The sequence below is a fragment of the Canis lupus genome, chromosome 24 (genome assembly GCF_003254725.2).
Source record: "Canis lupus dingo isolate Sandy chromosome 24, ASM325472v2, whole genome shotgun sequence".
Lineage (NCBI taxonomy): Eukaryota > Metazoa > Chordata > Mammalia > Carnivora > Canidae > Canis > Canis lupus.
The window spans coordinates 39,415,666-39,431,834 of record NC_064266.1 but is presented as its reverse complement, the minus strand read 5'-3'; the positions used below and the strand labels follow the sequence as shown (position 1 = coordinate 39,431,834).

Sequence of the window (16,169 nt, the reverse complement as noted above, 5' to 3'; positions counted from 1 at the left end):
GAATGAAAGCCAAGAACTCTTTGGTTTGGTCCAACCGGCTTATCCCAACACTGCCTTCACTACTTCTCCCTTTCCTCACCTGTCTTGCCTTCTCTCGCCCGGCTCTCATATTTTATGGTGCAGACATGGGGCCTCGGCAATGAAGTGGAGCTAACAGGTGATGCGATAGCCATCATTATTTAACGAGCAAGACCCTCATGTAGCCACGCAACATGGAAGCTGTGAGCTGGCTCTGAGCAGACAACAAATCATTTCTGGTGGGGCATCAGCGTCTGCTTGGGCAGCTTGTGTGTGAAACATGTTCCAATTCTCCTGGGACATTAAAGGAAATGGAGGGAGGACATAGGGAAACTGGAGTGTTAAGCAGGGTGATCCCTCTGAGGTAGAGAAGGCTGGGCCATCTCAATCATGTCTGCCCTCTGCCTTCATCCCTGAATTTGTGAGACAGCCGCCCACTGCCTCTGTTGAGATTACATCATAAATTACTCCGGCATAAGCTGACCAGATCTGAAAGCATGCAAAGGCAGTCCAGAAACCAAGCAAGGGTGCTGGCATTTGTAAAAAAACAAAACAAACAAAGCAAAAAACAAATCTGTTGGAGATGAGGGTAGATGTTGGAAGCGGGTCAGTAGGTCCAAGCAAGAGAGAGGCCCACCAATAATTTCCTCGCTTGGCCTCCCTGGGGGTCAGTGCTGTTTCTCTACTCCCTCCCTCTCCTCTTTCTTGCCTCACTCCTCTCTTACCATCCTTAAAAAACACACATAGGCAGAAATCAATCCATCAAATGTCATTACAGATTTATTAAGCCTGATGTAGAAAGACATTTACCAGTAACATCTTCACAAAGCATAAAAAGAGCACTTCTATTCAGTCTTGTGCTTTGAAAATCTAAATATATTTTTATCATATAAATAATTCTTTTCATGTTTTAAGTGCATCTGTGTTTTTTTTCTTCTTCTTCTCTCCTTTAATTTTCATTCAGTTGGCCAAAGCGAAAGTCGGTGTTGACTGAAACGAAGCCATTTGCAAAGCTAATGGTGTTGAGAGGCATGTCTAGGTTCTACTGTATCAGCTGGGTCTCAGAAAGGTGGTTTAAGATCGGCAGCGTTAGAATGAGGGACAGCCTCCAGCAAAATCATAATCGAACACACCCAAGTCCTTAATGTCAGCAGTTGGGTTTCCTGATGCAAATTACCGTAAGGTTTCAGATGGGAAACATTCTATTTTCCACTGTTGAGTGGAAAAAAAGAAAGATTTTTTTTTTTTTTGTCACAAAGGAAAGAGTCATCATGTTTAAAAATGTAAATAATACACTTATAGAAACCTTTTTGATGGAAATGAGGGGCTCCATATAACCTTGGCGACTGTGTTATTAGTTTTTCACAATAGCTAAAAGAAGTAGTATCTATTATTTAGGGCTTTAATTACAGTTCGCAAAGTAGAATGATTTTCTTAAAAAAAAAAAAAACACCCAACTCTTTAGATGTAAAAAATAATGGCTTCTGTGATATAATTTAAGAGTTTTCTTCATCTCCACCATCAGAGAATTTATTTCTAGTGGTAAAATTGTATTTAAAAAATCTCTCCTTATAGAGATAATTTCAATGCTGCAGCATCCGACACAGGCATACGTCTTAAGTGCATCCAAACGAAGTCATTTTTATTCAGCGAAGGGCTGATCTGTATGTTTCTTTTGACCTGATTTAAGTTATATGGGGTATCAAGACCAGATTGTTTATAATTAGGAGAGATGACAGGATGGTGGCAGCAAGGGACAAAGGCGGGAGCACCTTTTCTGAAGAAAATCCCTGCATACTTTTTTTCAAGCTGGAAAGCCATCATTTCCAGCTCGGTTGTTTGTCTTTGGGCAGTGACAACTCGGCCAAACCTTTGGAAATTTGCAAACAGGGGCTGCATTGAGCCCCGGCATTCGGGATGATGAGGAGTAAAAGAAAGTGTGGCTAGCCAAGGGAAGAATTTTCCAGATCCCAGAGAAGTGGGCACAGATGCCTGCCTATCTGTGATGAATCTGTTTGGCCACAGGGTGGTATAATTTTCCTAGCAGAAAACTTTTTTTTTTTTTTTTTTCATAGCAAGGACAATTTATAATCATCAAAAACAAGTGAAACATGGTTTTGATTAAAACAGCCTGTTGGCTCAATAATCTCTGTAATTTTAAAAACATCCTTAATGCAGAAGAAGAACACGCCGATGTCAGGAATGGCCTGGGGCCCCATTACAACAGCAACCGAATAAATAAGGAGGAGAATTGCGAGGTCATAAAAACAAAATTAAGCTAATGTTTCAAATTTCGACAATTATGAATTCTTCCTCTAAGAAGACATTAAAAAAAATTTTCAGGCACTATTAGATAAAATACAAAGAGGATCATTCTACATGGATGAGTTTGCAGTTTTCCCAAGGGGTAAAGCATGCCTTTAAAGGAAAACTCTGAATTAGGACGTTGGTTCCTCCCTAGATCCAGCAATTGGACGGGGCTCATGCAGACAAACTTGGTTTTTAGAATTTCTTTGTAAACTCAGATCTAATTCTTTCGTAAGCTATTGAAAGAGAATGACCAGGAAAAAATTACAAGCATATTTTTTTTCTATACAAAAGGATCCCCATCGTGGGCCAGTTTAGTAGGAAACAGAAACAAGCAAATATAACAAAATCTGTGTTCATACATGGCGATATAGTTAGTATATACAAATATGTACAGTATAAAAATGTATGGAAGGCTTACGTTCCCAGTCATCCAAGCTGCATTGTATACAGGGAAAACAGCCTGGCTTTTGCTCCTAGTATACAGGCAAATGTATTATATACAGCATGCAGGCGATAGAAAATTAGTGCATTTGCACGGAAACATTCTACAGGTATGGTTGCAGTCATTTTTCTTTGAAAATGACTAGTCTGCTTTCCTAATATAAAAATGTCTTTGCTTTTCTTCGCTGGCAAATAAACACTTTCCTTCAGAGCAGGGATGAATGTGATTCTCCTAACTCACTCCGCCCTAACTTCCCCACTGCCTATTCTAAAAGAAAAAAAAAAAATCTAGAATCAACAGAAGGGAGCAAATGTGTAACATAAATATGGTTGATACCAAATTTCCTAAAAAGCTACAAGCGCTCTGCAGAGTGAGAACGGGTTGACCATTAAAAAGACTGTGTATGATCAACTATCTTCTTGATTTTAGAGGGGTTTGAAAGTTTATGATTCATGCTGACTGTGCCTGGATGTTAGGAATCCAAGTCAGGAGAGATTAGGAGGATGTAAGTATATTAGAGACCAGAAAGTATATTGTATCCCGAGATATTATGACATTTAAGAACCCTGAGCCAAATAAGAATTGTTTCGTATGTCAGCTTTTTTTTTTTTTTTTTTTTTACTTGCATTGCACATTCTAGCATCTGCTGTGTTATAAGCCAAAATATTGTATTGCAAAACTGGAATGTTTCTGTTGTATTTATCTCAATACAGGACGGGAACAGTTTTTGCTTCTTCTCCTCACAGACCAGTTGAACTTTGTATATTTAAAAAATATACGTACACATTTATACTTCCTGATTGTTGTATGGGTCATTTAGAAAGTGAAAATATTACTGTACAAAGTCTTCACATTTGAGATATAATCGTATGATTGTGCAAGTTCTGTAAATATAAGCCTTTACCTGGGGACTGATACCCAAACGCAGGTTTCAGGTTCAAGATAATTCAGTGAACACACTGAAATTCATTTTCTGGAGGGGTTGAAGGGAGTGGTAGATTTTTTTTTTTCTTTTTGTAAGTAATGCATTTGTTCGAGTTTTTCAACTTCTCCTGGGGGTTTTCACAAAAGAGTTATTATTTGTACTTCCAAAAGCGGTTTTAAGCAAACAAACATTGTAGAGAGGGCTGTGAGAATTTAATCTATCTTTTTCAAACAGATCGTTTGTTCAAAGGCCTTAATGATAATCGTATGGCTATTGGTAAAATCATTTGTGTGCTGAAAGGTGTCATAAAAGGGTGCCATTGCTTGGAAGAGCCATTTTACTTGGAATATATTTTTCCAAAGGAAATGGACAGAGTCCTGTTGCAGAAATAGCATTCCACCTGGTACCAGCATTTTAAAACAGTCCTATTCTAATCCATAAAACATTTCTAGTTTTCCCTGAAGCTTTGGGCTGCCTTGCGCATGAATAATTTTTGGAGAAACACCCACGCCCGTTAGCCCATTGTTCGTAACTATTGGAAGAAGATTAACTAGAGCCTGGAAATTGTATATCTGCGTATGCCTCTGAATCTGTCACAGGAAACCAAAGGAGATAAGTGGCTTTTACTTTGGATGAAGAGGTAAAATTCCCCCCTAGAAATTCTAAAGATGATTCACAAGTTTCAAAATGTTTAATGCTTCCCTACAATGGAAACCTATCTCTCTGTCTGGGGGGATGGAAATTTGTATCTCGTTCTCCTGCTCAATCTTTGTCTAAAAGTATTTCATGGATATTTTGAGAAAGTGCCACATATAGGAAGGGAGAAAATGAAATTAGCATTTTAACATCTCACAGGGGAAAAAAATAAACCGAAAGTTCAGTTGGGATTTTTTTTCTTGCCTAATGCTCGTTCAAAACAGATACTACTTTATTGCTACACATACACATATGTAGTTCTATACATCGACACGCTTCTGTTCTTGAGGAGAGTAGAGGAGGATGTGAAAATGACATTTTTAATGTGTGTGTGTGTTTTAACAAAAACATATAACAAGATTAAAAAAATGAAACCCAATGAGAAAGATTTGAACACAGTCAAGTAGCCGGTGAAGTGACAGATAGAAAAGCAACAGGACTCGTGCACCTTTTAAGGCCTTGTAATCTTTGGATTGACTGTGAGAAGTTTCAGGAAACCATAGACTCTTAGTGTGTCACTGTCCGTGGAGCCTGGAAAATAAAAAGTGAATTCGTATATGTACACCTCCTCACTGCTTAAACCAGAGTTACGTAAATGCTTCCCAAGTATGTCATTTCATGAGCTTATTTTCTGCATTTCGACGAAGTTCAGCGGCTTGTGTCTGTGACATTAATTATGCAAGACTCAAACAACCCAAGCAGGCACATTTTGGGGGTGAGTTTGAAGAACTCTATTTGTGGCCTTAAAGGAATTCTGTGGGGACTGTCTGGGCTAGCCAATGTATCTGTGATTATAGTCTACATTTAGGCCTTGACCTGTTTTTAAGCTATTTCCTTTCTGTATGCTTTTCAGAAGGAGAAATCCCTATCCTGAAATATTAGTATTTTGAAAAACAGGAATGAAACCACAAATGACACAGGGGAGTTGGACCCTCTGTGAGCTCCTCCGGCAGGTGTCTGATATCAGCTACCTCTAGGAGAAGCTATAAGTACAGAAGGGCCAGGCTGTTGTGTTGCATTGTTCGCTGCTGTATCCCATAGCACCTAGAATAGTACCGTGCACATAGCAGGTGTCTCCTAATATTTTGGAACGAATTGGCTGAATAAATCGTGTTTCCCATTCTGCCTTGTGCCCGCCACCCCCGACCCCAGTGCTTTGTAACATGTTGTACAACTGGTGAAGTTGCTGAACTACAAAATGGGACCAAATACATAAAACTTAAATATTTTTTTTTTCCAGTGGACATTTTAGTTTGCAGCTGGTTAGTGGTCTTAGCTAGAAGGAGGGATGGGGGAAGAAAAGGCAGTTTCTCACCCCCCACTGATAACAAGTGTTGGTGGTGGAATGGAGATACTTGAGTGTGATTAGCATGATATTTGCACGTCATGCTCCTTTCCAGTTCTAAAGTCCCAATATATCAGCACTATGTTTGCTCTGAGAGAGGAAGAGGGTGGTCAGAAAGCAGATTACAAACATTCTTCTGAGCTCATGTTAGTTTTTCCCTCCAGAGAGAAGTTTCTAGAAGCCTCACAGGGCTTTCCAAATGAAAGACAGGCCTGGTCTCTAGAAATGTACTCAGGGCTGTGTTTATCTCACAGCATGAACCCAGATCTTGTTTCCTAGGGAGAACATTAACAGCTGTCCCTCAGCAGTGACATTTACAGTTACCAAGTGACAATTCATGAATCTTACCAAATTTATCAATATTTTTGTCTCTCGCCTCCCACCCCACCCCTCCATAGAAATTGCGCTAACAAAACCATATAGATTAAATGTTGAAGCAGATGATTTATTATTTTTTTTTCTTAGAGGGGAAACAATTTCCATGGAGTTGAGAATTGTATTGTCTCCCTCCAGTTGGAGCAAGAGCTCAAGAATCTGCTTTTGAAGGGTAGCGACAGAATCTGAATTACGTAACTTTATCTAATAACCCTGGGTTGGAGCAGACAATTTTTAACGGCTTCAAGAAGCCCAATGCTAATGCATTGATTTTCCTTTAATAGAATTTCGTTGTCGAAGGACGGTGCTCAGTAGAGTCCACCCTTCAATCTTAACCCATGCGAAGACTGTTCCTTTCCAGTTGAGCTCCATTCATTTCTGGTTGAATAGGTTAAGCAAAGACAGACCTCGCTGTTCTCAATTCACTTTATGATCCTCCCATCATAAAAAATAATATCAGCACCTTGCTTTTCATGTCAGAACTACATTTGAGCCGCTATTCCCTATGCCCATGAGTAAATCCCATAAAAGCCGCCCCGTTGTACTGTTGCTATTTTTCCTTGTGGGTGATTGATTGATGGATGAGTGCTGACACTTCAATGAAGCTATTTCGACTGCCATCTCAATCCGATGATGTGAGGGGTATATTTTCTGTCCATGCCTCATTACTTCAGAATGACATTCCTGGAACTTCATTTACTTTTTCCCTCCTTCCCCGAAGCGCCATATTTTTTCCCATCTAGGTTATGCATGCCATAAAAAAAGCAATTTGCTATTATATGTGGCATAAGGGCAACACTTTCCCTAGGAGGTAAATAAGAAGTTTTTTTTTTTTTTTTTTTTTTTAATCCCAATGTTGAATTTAGGGATCATGTCAAAATTTCCAAAGCAATTTCAACAGGCAGCTTCCAGGAGAAACGGTGAAGAGGATATTTGGCTTCGTGTTGTTGGTGTTGAGATTTTTTTGCGTGTGATAACCTCGGTAATTAAAGCAATCACAAAATTGTTTTTTTTTTGTTTGTTTCAGAATCCTCAAGTTCCTAGTGTTGTACCTAGAGTAGTTTAACTATTTCGCCTATAGCTGAGCAGCAGTTTATAACACAATCCAGACATCATTTGTCCTTTGAGAATAAGGAAATTCATTGTTTAAATGCAATGATAGATTTGCCTGTTTATAGATTGCTTTGAGTTGTATAGAAATGCTCAACCAGAGTAAACAGCTCTACCCCTGAATCTCCAAACTGTGCGCTAGGTATGCAAGACTTTCCATATTAAAACATGCTCTTAGCTTTTCCAAGTTGACTTAGGACCTGATTTTAATCTGTGTAATACAGTATTCCCGTTAATAATAACGTATAATTAAGACATCCGTTAAAAATCCATAACGTTAATTTAATGGAGAAAATCTAATACAGTTCTATTGGAATTTTTACGTTAAATTAACTTTAACGGGCTTTTAATGGATGTCTTAATTAGATCTCATTATTAACGGGAATATTCCACAAATTAAAATTGGGCCCTCAAAAGTTTTAATGAAAAAAGTTGCGGGAACACATTTAAAACGGACACCCTATTTCATGCTTTCTATTGCTTCTCGAGCTAAGCTGGTCTCCCCGTCCAGAAACAACAGGTCCTGCAGACAGAGATCCCCGGGCAAGGGGGCCGCTGAACTTTCCACCCTGCAGAGATCTCATCTTCTCGCTTGCCTTCCGATCCCGCCTCTCACCACCTTCCCTGCTTCTGCCAGGTTGCAGGTCTCCTATGTGGACTTAAAACCGTTGTTTTGTTGTTGTTGTTGCTTTTGTCTTTTGTGGGTTTTTATGTGTGTGTGTGTGTGTGTGTGACCAACAAAGACGATGATTAAAAAGATGCCCACCAGCGCTTGGGAAAAAAGTCTTTGGCAGCAACATGGTTAAGCCTAACCGTTTGAACAACTTTCACAGAAGATGAACATTGTTCAGAGGTTTTCTTGGCTCAAACTCTGGTCTAACTTAATAATTCTTCCACTTTGCGGTGATGAATGGCTCCCCAGTGCAGGGCCAGGACTGGGCAATCCAGGTGCAACCGTAATTGTTGCTCTGAACAGAAACATTTCCTTTCGACAAACGTTCCCAGAGGGGTTATAAATAGGAAATGGACATTACCATGGAAAGTAAGCTTCCAAGGGTCTGCATCTAGCACAGCTCACTTGGACATTAAACTATGAGGACTCATACTCCCCCGCCCTTTCCTGTCAAGGGTTACAGACCGACGGAATAAGTACATCAATGTTCTCAGTCATTATTTTTCTTCAGTGGCACTTTGTTTTCTCGTGACAGTGAAAAGGGGACCATGGAGACGAGACTGCCTCTTTGCAGTTTATCAATGAAAATCTAATATCGTCCATAAGCAGAGAAGTGGAAATCAATACTTCATTACCAAATTGTTAGTAAGAATGAAGAGAGATGGCTGGGCTGGTTTTTTTTTTTTCCTTTTTTCTTTTTTTCTCTTTTTCTTTCTTTCTTTCTTTTTTTTTTTTTGGCAGTCTTCTCAGAGCAGGGTGTCAGGAGGAGTTCAGTGTCAGAAGCAGGTGGTATACAATGAAGGACTCAGGGTGAGGGGGATCCAGGCTGGAAAAGTTGAAACTAAGGCATTTGTCCTGTAACGGGAATCAGAACAACAGAGAAAGATGCATTATTTTCTGAGGAATAGCTCAGGTGGTTATTTCCCCCAGGTAGCCAAGTGGCCCACCTGCACTATTTCATTTGTATTAATGTTCTGCATGGGATCATAGTTACCTCTAGTGTAGGGTATGATATAACCATGTGATTCCTAGAAAGGAAGAGCCAGCTTAGGGGAAAAAAGAATCTTTAAAATGTTTGGAAGAGATATTTATACACTCATGTTCATTGCAGCATTATTCATAATAGGCAAAAGGAGGAAGCAAACTAGATGTCCGTTGACGGATGGATGTATAAACAAAATGTGGTATATGTATACATACAGTGGGTTACTATTCAGTCTTAAAAGGAAGGGAAAATTCTTATACATTCTGCAACATGGATGAACCTTGAGGACATTGTGTTAAGACAAAATAAGCCAGTCATAAAATATTATATGACTTCACTTCCATGGAGGTACCTAGTGTAGTCAAACAAACTTACAGAAACACAAAGCAGAAATGGTCATTGCCAAGGGCTGGGGAGTGGGGGAATTGTTGTTTAATGTGTATGGACTTTCAATTTTGCAAGACAAAAAAGTTCTGCAGATGGAGAGTAGTGATAGTTGCACAACAATGGGAATGTGCTTAATGCCACTTGGAAATGGTCAAGATGATACATTTTATGTTTTGTGTGCTTTTCCATAATTAAAAATAAAAACTATAATGTATGGCTTTCCCATTATACAGCATTTTGAAAAAGAAAAAATAAATTAACCTGTGGCCCTACCATCCAGGGAGAGCTCCTATTCACATTCTGCTGTATTTCCTTCTAGTTTTCTCCTGTGCGTTTACATGAGGCATACCGGGTTATAAGTGCCCATTGTGCAGCGTTCCTTTTTGGTGTGTCCCCCCACTTGGAAGCCTCACTGTAAATAGTTATACAAGTTCTATCACCTACATTATCAGAATTTACTAAAATGCTCTCATGATGTTGGACATTTCATTTGCTTCCAATTTTATTCAACTATAGGTAACACCATGATAAACAACTTTGTGTTTAAAGCCTTGCAGTTTTGTTGGGATAGATTCATAGACTTAAGTTGCCACATGTGGAATTCCTGAGTCAAAAGATAGGAACGTTTTTGTGGTTGAGGAAGTGCTACTTAAAAGTATGCTTTGCTACTTAAACGTATGCTTGTATGAGATTAATTGGGAGAATTTTTTTTTCAGATATGTGCTATCTAGGTTATGGTAAGAATGCGTATAGTTTCCATTAGCCCAACCTGGGTGGCATTCCTTGTTCATGTCTTATTGTTTAGTGGTATTGCCTGTTTTTGTGAGAAAAAAACACCTTGGACTTACATGTCATTAGTCTTTTGGAAAAGGAAAACTTCTAAGTTTCTAGTAGAAGAATAAGGACAAGTTGAAAACTGTTGACAGTTGATGCGTGTGAAGAAAGTATGCACAAAATAACCACAACAGACGTTATAAGTGATTCCTTGGTAAGAAGTAGCATGATGCTAACACTAGAGGCAGTTGTTATATACCTACCAGATGCCAGGCACTTTACACATACTACCACTGACACTTGACACAATCTTATCTTAAAAAGAAGAGTCTCAAAGAGTTTCATGACTTATCCAAGGTCACATGGCTAATAAAAAGAAGATGGCTTTATTTATTTATTTATTTATTTTTCCAAAGATGGCTTTAAATTTACGTTTTCCCATTTAGAAGCTTCCATGCTCACTTCAGGCATCCCTTCCCCACACTGCCCTTCTAGATTACAGATGGTCATCCTCAGTGGGAGGAGTCATTTCTCTTTGACGTTAGTTAGGTTTGCATTTCAGAGACAAAGTAGTCTTCCCTCTAACTCGGTTGGAACCCCCTAGCTGGTCTGGAAACTTGGAGGAGAGTGGTCACTCTGGGTCAGAGAAAGAGAAAGAAAGAGGGCAGAAATTGTAACGGTATACACAGAAGGTAGGAGGAGGGAGAGAGGGAGAAAGAAGAAGAGAGCAGAGGATTTTCTTTCTTCTTCTCTTTTTAAAAGATTTTATTTATTTATTCATGAGAGACACAGAGATGGGGGGGGCAGAGACACAGGAAGAGGGAGAAGCAGGCACCCTGTGTGGAGCCTGATGCAGGACTCGATCCCAGGACCCCAGAATCATGACCTGAGCTGAAGGCAGATGCTCAACCACTGAGCCACCCAGGTGCCCCCCAGTGGATTTTCTTAAAGGGTGAAAGTGTCTTGCACTGTGAGGTCCTGGCTGGAGGGTTGACACATGCTCTTTTTGAGGCCCTCCTTCTCTCCTCCCTGACCATATTAACGTGATACTGGTTTTAGAGAACTTGGTTTCATTTGTCATTTCTCTGGATTTGTTCAACACCCAGACTCCTCTGCCTGGGTTTCTCTTAGGGCAAAGTTTGCTCTGGGGAAAGGAGGGAGGAGAATGAAAAAAAGTAATTGTATTATACTACAGTCCCCTACTTGGAAATTCACAATAACATTAGCATAATAAAGGCTCTAAGAAGTCCTGCCACCAAAACCCAACCCAACCCAACCCAACACAATGGGTCTTTATTTAACCCAGTGATTCCCAGATTTATTTGATGACCCTTTTCTTTCCCATAAAACACTCACAAATATCCTTAGGTGTTGTTTCTCTGGAAAATATCTTCATGGCAGACTCTTGTGTAAAAATAATGAAGGTGCTCAGCTCCTAAGATCGCAGTCCTGACCTCATTATTGACTTTCTGTGATTCTTTGCACAGGTCTTTGGCTTTTTGGGGTCTCGGCATGAAAGGAGCCTGTTGTAGTGATAGCTTGACATTTCTCGAGTTTACTCTACTTGTGTCAACCTCATGATGCTGCCGTACAGGAGGGAGTAGTGTCTACACTTCCGGCCTAGGAAATGGACATTTAGGGAGGTAAAGCCATTTGGCCTGCAGTCACTTGGCTGGTAAGTGGGAGAAAGGGTAGTTGGGTGCAAGGTTGTCTGGGCTCTTACACCACTGCTTCTTTTATGGTCTGTGATGGTTTGGTAATATCGTAAAGTGTTGAACACTAACATTACTAATAATTCAGAGGCATTTCTCCAAGAGTATCTGTACAGTTAGTTATAGTTACTGAGTTAAATTCTAGATACAAGTGCCTTCTATTGAAACCTGACAGATCTTGGGACACCTGGGTGGCTCAGTGGTTGAGTGTCTGCCTTTGGCTCCTGTCATGATCCCAGAGTCCTGGGATCAAGTCCCGCATCGGGCTCCTCGCAGGGAGACTGCTTCTCCCCTTGTCTGTGTCTCCACCTCTCTCTCTGTGTCTCTCATGAATAAATAAAATCTTAAAACAAACAAACAAACAAACACCTGACAGATCTCATATTCCACCCTGATGGGTGGAAATGGTGGATTCTTCCAGAAGGTCAGGGTTCCTGTACTAAAACAGAATGTGTACAGAGGAGAACTGAATCTTGGGCCACTTTGATACGATATAACTTTCCTTACTACTTCTTATCTTAGAAGAAGCAGCAGCACCTTAGTTTTCTGTAGGTCTAAAGATGGGACCCTGCAGAAAATTAAAGCTAGAAAATGAAGGGAATGAGAAGTAGTGGTTTAATTTCTCACTGTTCAGAATGAGGTGTGTAAACTACTCTTGGTTGTGTCTCTACTGTTTGTGGAGGCCATGCTTTGCTGCTGCGTGGATTTTTTTTTTCTTTCCATAGTATGTTAAGCTACTACTATAAAAATAAAACAGAAATAAATAAAAAAATTTAATTGCATATCTAAAAAGTCATTGGCAATGTTCATTAAGGAGAGTTTGTGAGGGAGAGGCAGGTGAAGAGATGTAATTATCTTTGTATTAATTACATAGCCACCAATAGATGTGTAGAATTATATCTACTTTAATTTGGCCACGCTAGAATTTTTTTTTTTTTTAAGAAAAAGAGAGAGAGTGGGCCAGGGGAGGAGGCGTGGAGAGAGAGAGGGGGAGAGAGAGAGAGAGAGAAAGAGAGAGAGAGAGAGAGAATGTTAAGCAGGTTCTATGCCCAGCAAGGATCCCTATGAGGGCCTGGTCTCAGGACCCTGAGATCATGACCTGAGCCGAAATCAAGAGTCAGACCTTAACCAGCTGAACCACCCAGGCACCCCCGGCAATCCTAGAATTTTTTTTTTTTTTTTTTTTTCAATCCTAGAATTTTTAATCCCTCTGGCACATCATTTTGGCTGGCCCTTCCTCTCCTGGCCCTTGCTCAGGCCTGCCTTCTTCTTTTTCTACTTTTCCTGTTCTCAGAGATGTGTTGCTATTCCCGGGGGGAGTCCTGTGGTTGCTACAAGGATGGGCGCACCATCAATGTTGAATGGTTTAGGTACCGGGACTCTTAGGCACCTTGCAACATTGGGACTGCTTCTTACAAGGTGGTATTGTCTCTCATCCTACACCATTTTTGAAAATCTCTCTGTAGGTTGGGGTTTCTCAACCTTGGCACTATTCTATTGATATTTTGGGCTGGATAATTCTTTGTTGTGGGAGACTGTCCTGGGCACTGCAGGACTTGTAGCAGCATCTCTGGCCTCCACCCACTAGATTTCACTAGCAGCTCCCTTACCCTTGAGTTGTGACAGCCAAAAATATCCCTGGATGTTGTCAAATGTCCCTGGGCCGGGGAGCAAAATGATCTATCACAGCAGTTCAGAACCGCTGACATAATGGAGAATATTTTTATAATTATTTCAGCCTAGAACCAAATTCCATTTTACATATAAACACGAAGTATTTGGCGCACAGTTTCATATACATTGCATTGTCCAGAAATAAAATCCTCTTGCAAACACAGAAGAACTAGCTTGTTTTCTTTGGAATTTTCACGGGAGTTCCTGGCCATTTAAAAAAAAAATCAAGTCACCTGTGGCATCGCCACTCATGGTATTTGAGATGCCCACTCAAGGGCCCCGGAACTGACCTGCACTTGTCATTGACATGTTCACAGTGAGTCTACATATATGAGCACACAGTGGACCTCCTTGTCATCCTTTGAGGACCTCGTACCTGAGTGCGGCCCACAGAACGGTAGCATTGGGATCACCAGTGCAGGGGGCCTGTCCCCAGTCCTGTTGACTCAGAATCTGCATTTCACAGGATGTGAGGGGATGCTGTTCATGTTTGAGGAGTCCTGTTCGAGTGGACTTTTGTGCCCAAACGTTTTCCTTTGGTTTCTCACTGTACACTCATCGCACCAGATGCTTTCTTTTGGAAATGATGTATGTAAGCTGGTCATGTGATCTCTGAATTCATTTCTGGATTGTAAAGGGGAAATCAGAAAATGTTTGTTGGGAAATGTCCAGGCTGGGTCTGCAAAGGCTGAGGACCCCTGCCCTCCACGGGCCCCGTGTAGGCAGACGCATCTGGAGTGTGATGTCAGCTATCACCTGTGTGCCGAGGACTGCGTGTTCCAGATCCGTACATCCAACCGCCTTCTTGACGCCTCTACGTGAGTGTCCCACAAGTCCATCCGAGGCAACTGTTTCTAAAGCAGGGAGCTTGAATTCCCCCGCTCCCCAGCCCATTTCTCCTCCAGTGTTTCTGTTCATAGGAAATGGAACCTCGGGCCACTCAAGTGTTCCGGCCAGAAAGTTGGGTCATCCTTGACACCTCATCATAAAAGCTCTCGCCAGAATCTACTTCCATGCCTTCCCCAACACCCCAGTTCAAGCCTGAGCGTATCCTCCCCAGATGATGGTAGTACCCTCCCCCAGGACTGCGTTACTCTGCTCTGCATCCTGCTCATCATCTTCCATATGGCAAACAAAGTGAGCTTATGAAAACTTTAATTAGATTGCAGCAGTCACTCCCTAATTCCTCCCAGCTTAGAGTCCTTCGGTGACCTCCACCGCACTCAGGAAAAACCCTGTATTACTCAAACTTTTGGCTTGATCTGGCCTTGCCACCTCTCTGACCTTACTTGGGTCTCTAGGCCCCTTGCTGATCTGTCCCAAGGACAGGGACCTTCCGACAGCATCCTTAACATGCTTGGGGGCTTTGTAGGTGCTGTTCCCTCTGTCTATGATGTTCTTCCTTCTATTCGTTTGGCAAGCACCTTCTCATTCTTGAAGTCTTAACTGGAATGTCACTTCCTCAGAGAAGCCTTTTCTCACCCTCGGGGCTTGACCAAGTTCTTTTGATATAATCTTGCACCTTATATGTTGTTCTTATGGGACTTACTGCAGTTTATAAAATTAATCATTGGCTTAATTTTTAATTTAGTGTCTGCCCCCTATACTGTAAACGCCAGGAAGGTGGGGGTAGTGTGCTTATTTTTTTTTTTAAGATTTATTTATTTATTTGAGAGAGAGAGAGAGAGAGAGAGGGCACAGTGGAGAGGGCAGAAGGAGAGGGAGATCTCAAGCAGACTCCCCACTAAGTGTGGAGCCAGACACAGGGCTTGATCAAGATCTGAGCTGAAACCAAGAGTCAGAGAGGCTCAACCACTGAGCCACCCAAGGTACCCTGACTGTGCTTTTTGATCATAACAAGCAGATAAGCCAACATCTGATACGTGGTATGTACTTGATAAATATATGCTGAGTGAATGAAGCCCTAAAGACAACATGAAAAAAGAATTTTAAAGTATTTTAAAATACTTTAAGATAATATAAAAGCAAATAATAGATTTGTCTGGAATCCTACTTCTCTAATTCTATGAAAGAGACAACGTACAACATGCGAAGAGAAAAGAGATTAGGACAGTTAGTCCATAGAGACATAAATGGACATGAACAAGCTTTGCCATCTGCTCGGTACTTTCAACTTCAAAGAATAATTTATTTTGCCATGTTGAAACAATTTACATCTTTTCAAATGTTATCTATATCTATATCTATATCTCTATTCTTATACACAATGTATAATATGTGTGTGTGTGTATACTTTTCTGAAATATATTGGATAAATATTAGTAGCCCCAAAGATAAAAAGATTGAGGTCAAGGGGGTTTAAATAATTTGCTCCCATAGTGATTAGTGATGAAATCAGGATATCTGGCTCCTAATACTGGGCTTCTAAAAACTGGTTAAAAATGAAAAAAACAGTGCAATATAAATGCTGAAAATACATAAATGTATTATTAAAAAAAAGACTGTGATAAGAAAGCAAAGTGGTTATGGAGACGTGTGATTCCTAACTGTGTAATCCTGGGAGAAACCTGCAGTTAATATTTTTTCAAATTGATTTTACAATTTGAAAATCCAAATTGGCTCACCTACATTGCTGAATTTCATCATTAGTGCTTCACCTAATTTTTCCTAAGAGAAATCTCTGTGTGCAGAAACCCTTAAACTTTGGTGGACCAATTTCAATTTTTAGAACGAATAAAGTAATTGCTTAAATGTATTGAATGCTTTTCATATGCCAGACACA

At 40.4% G+C, this 16,169-nt stretch overlaps 1 long non-coding RNA gene across 1 annotated transcript in view; it reads right to left on the bottom strand.

The window, feature by feature from the left end:
* Positions 1-772: 772 nt before the first annotated feature.
* Positions 773-16,169, bottom strand: part of LOC125753558 (uncharacterized) — a 33,175-nt gene continuing 17,778 nt past the window's right edge. The window contains exon 2 of the long non-coding RNA XR_007405671.1: positions 773-8,749. This is a non-coding gene — a long non-coding RNA (uncharacterized LOC125753558). The remainder of the gene's footprint in view (positions 8,750-16,169) is intronic.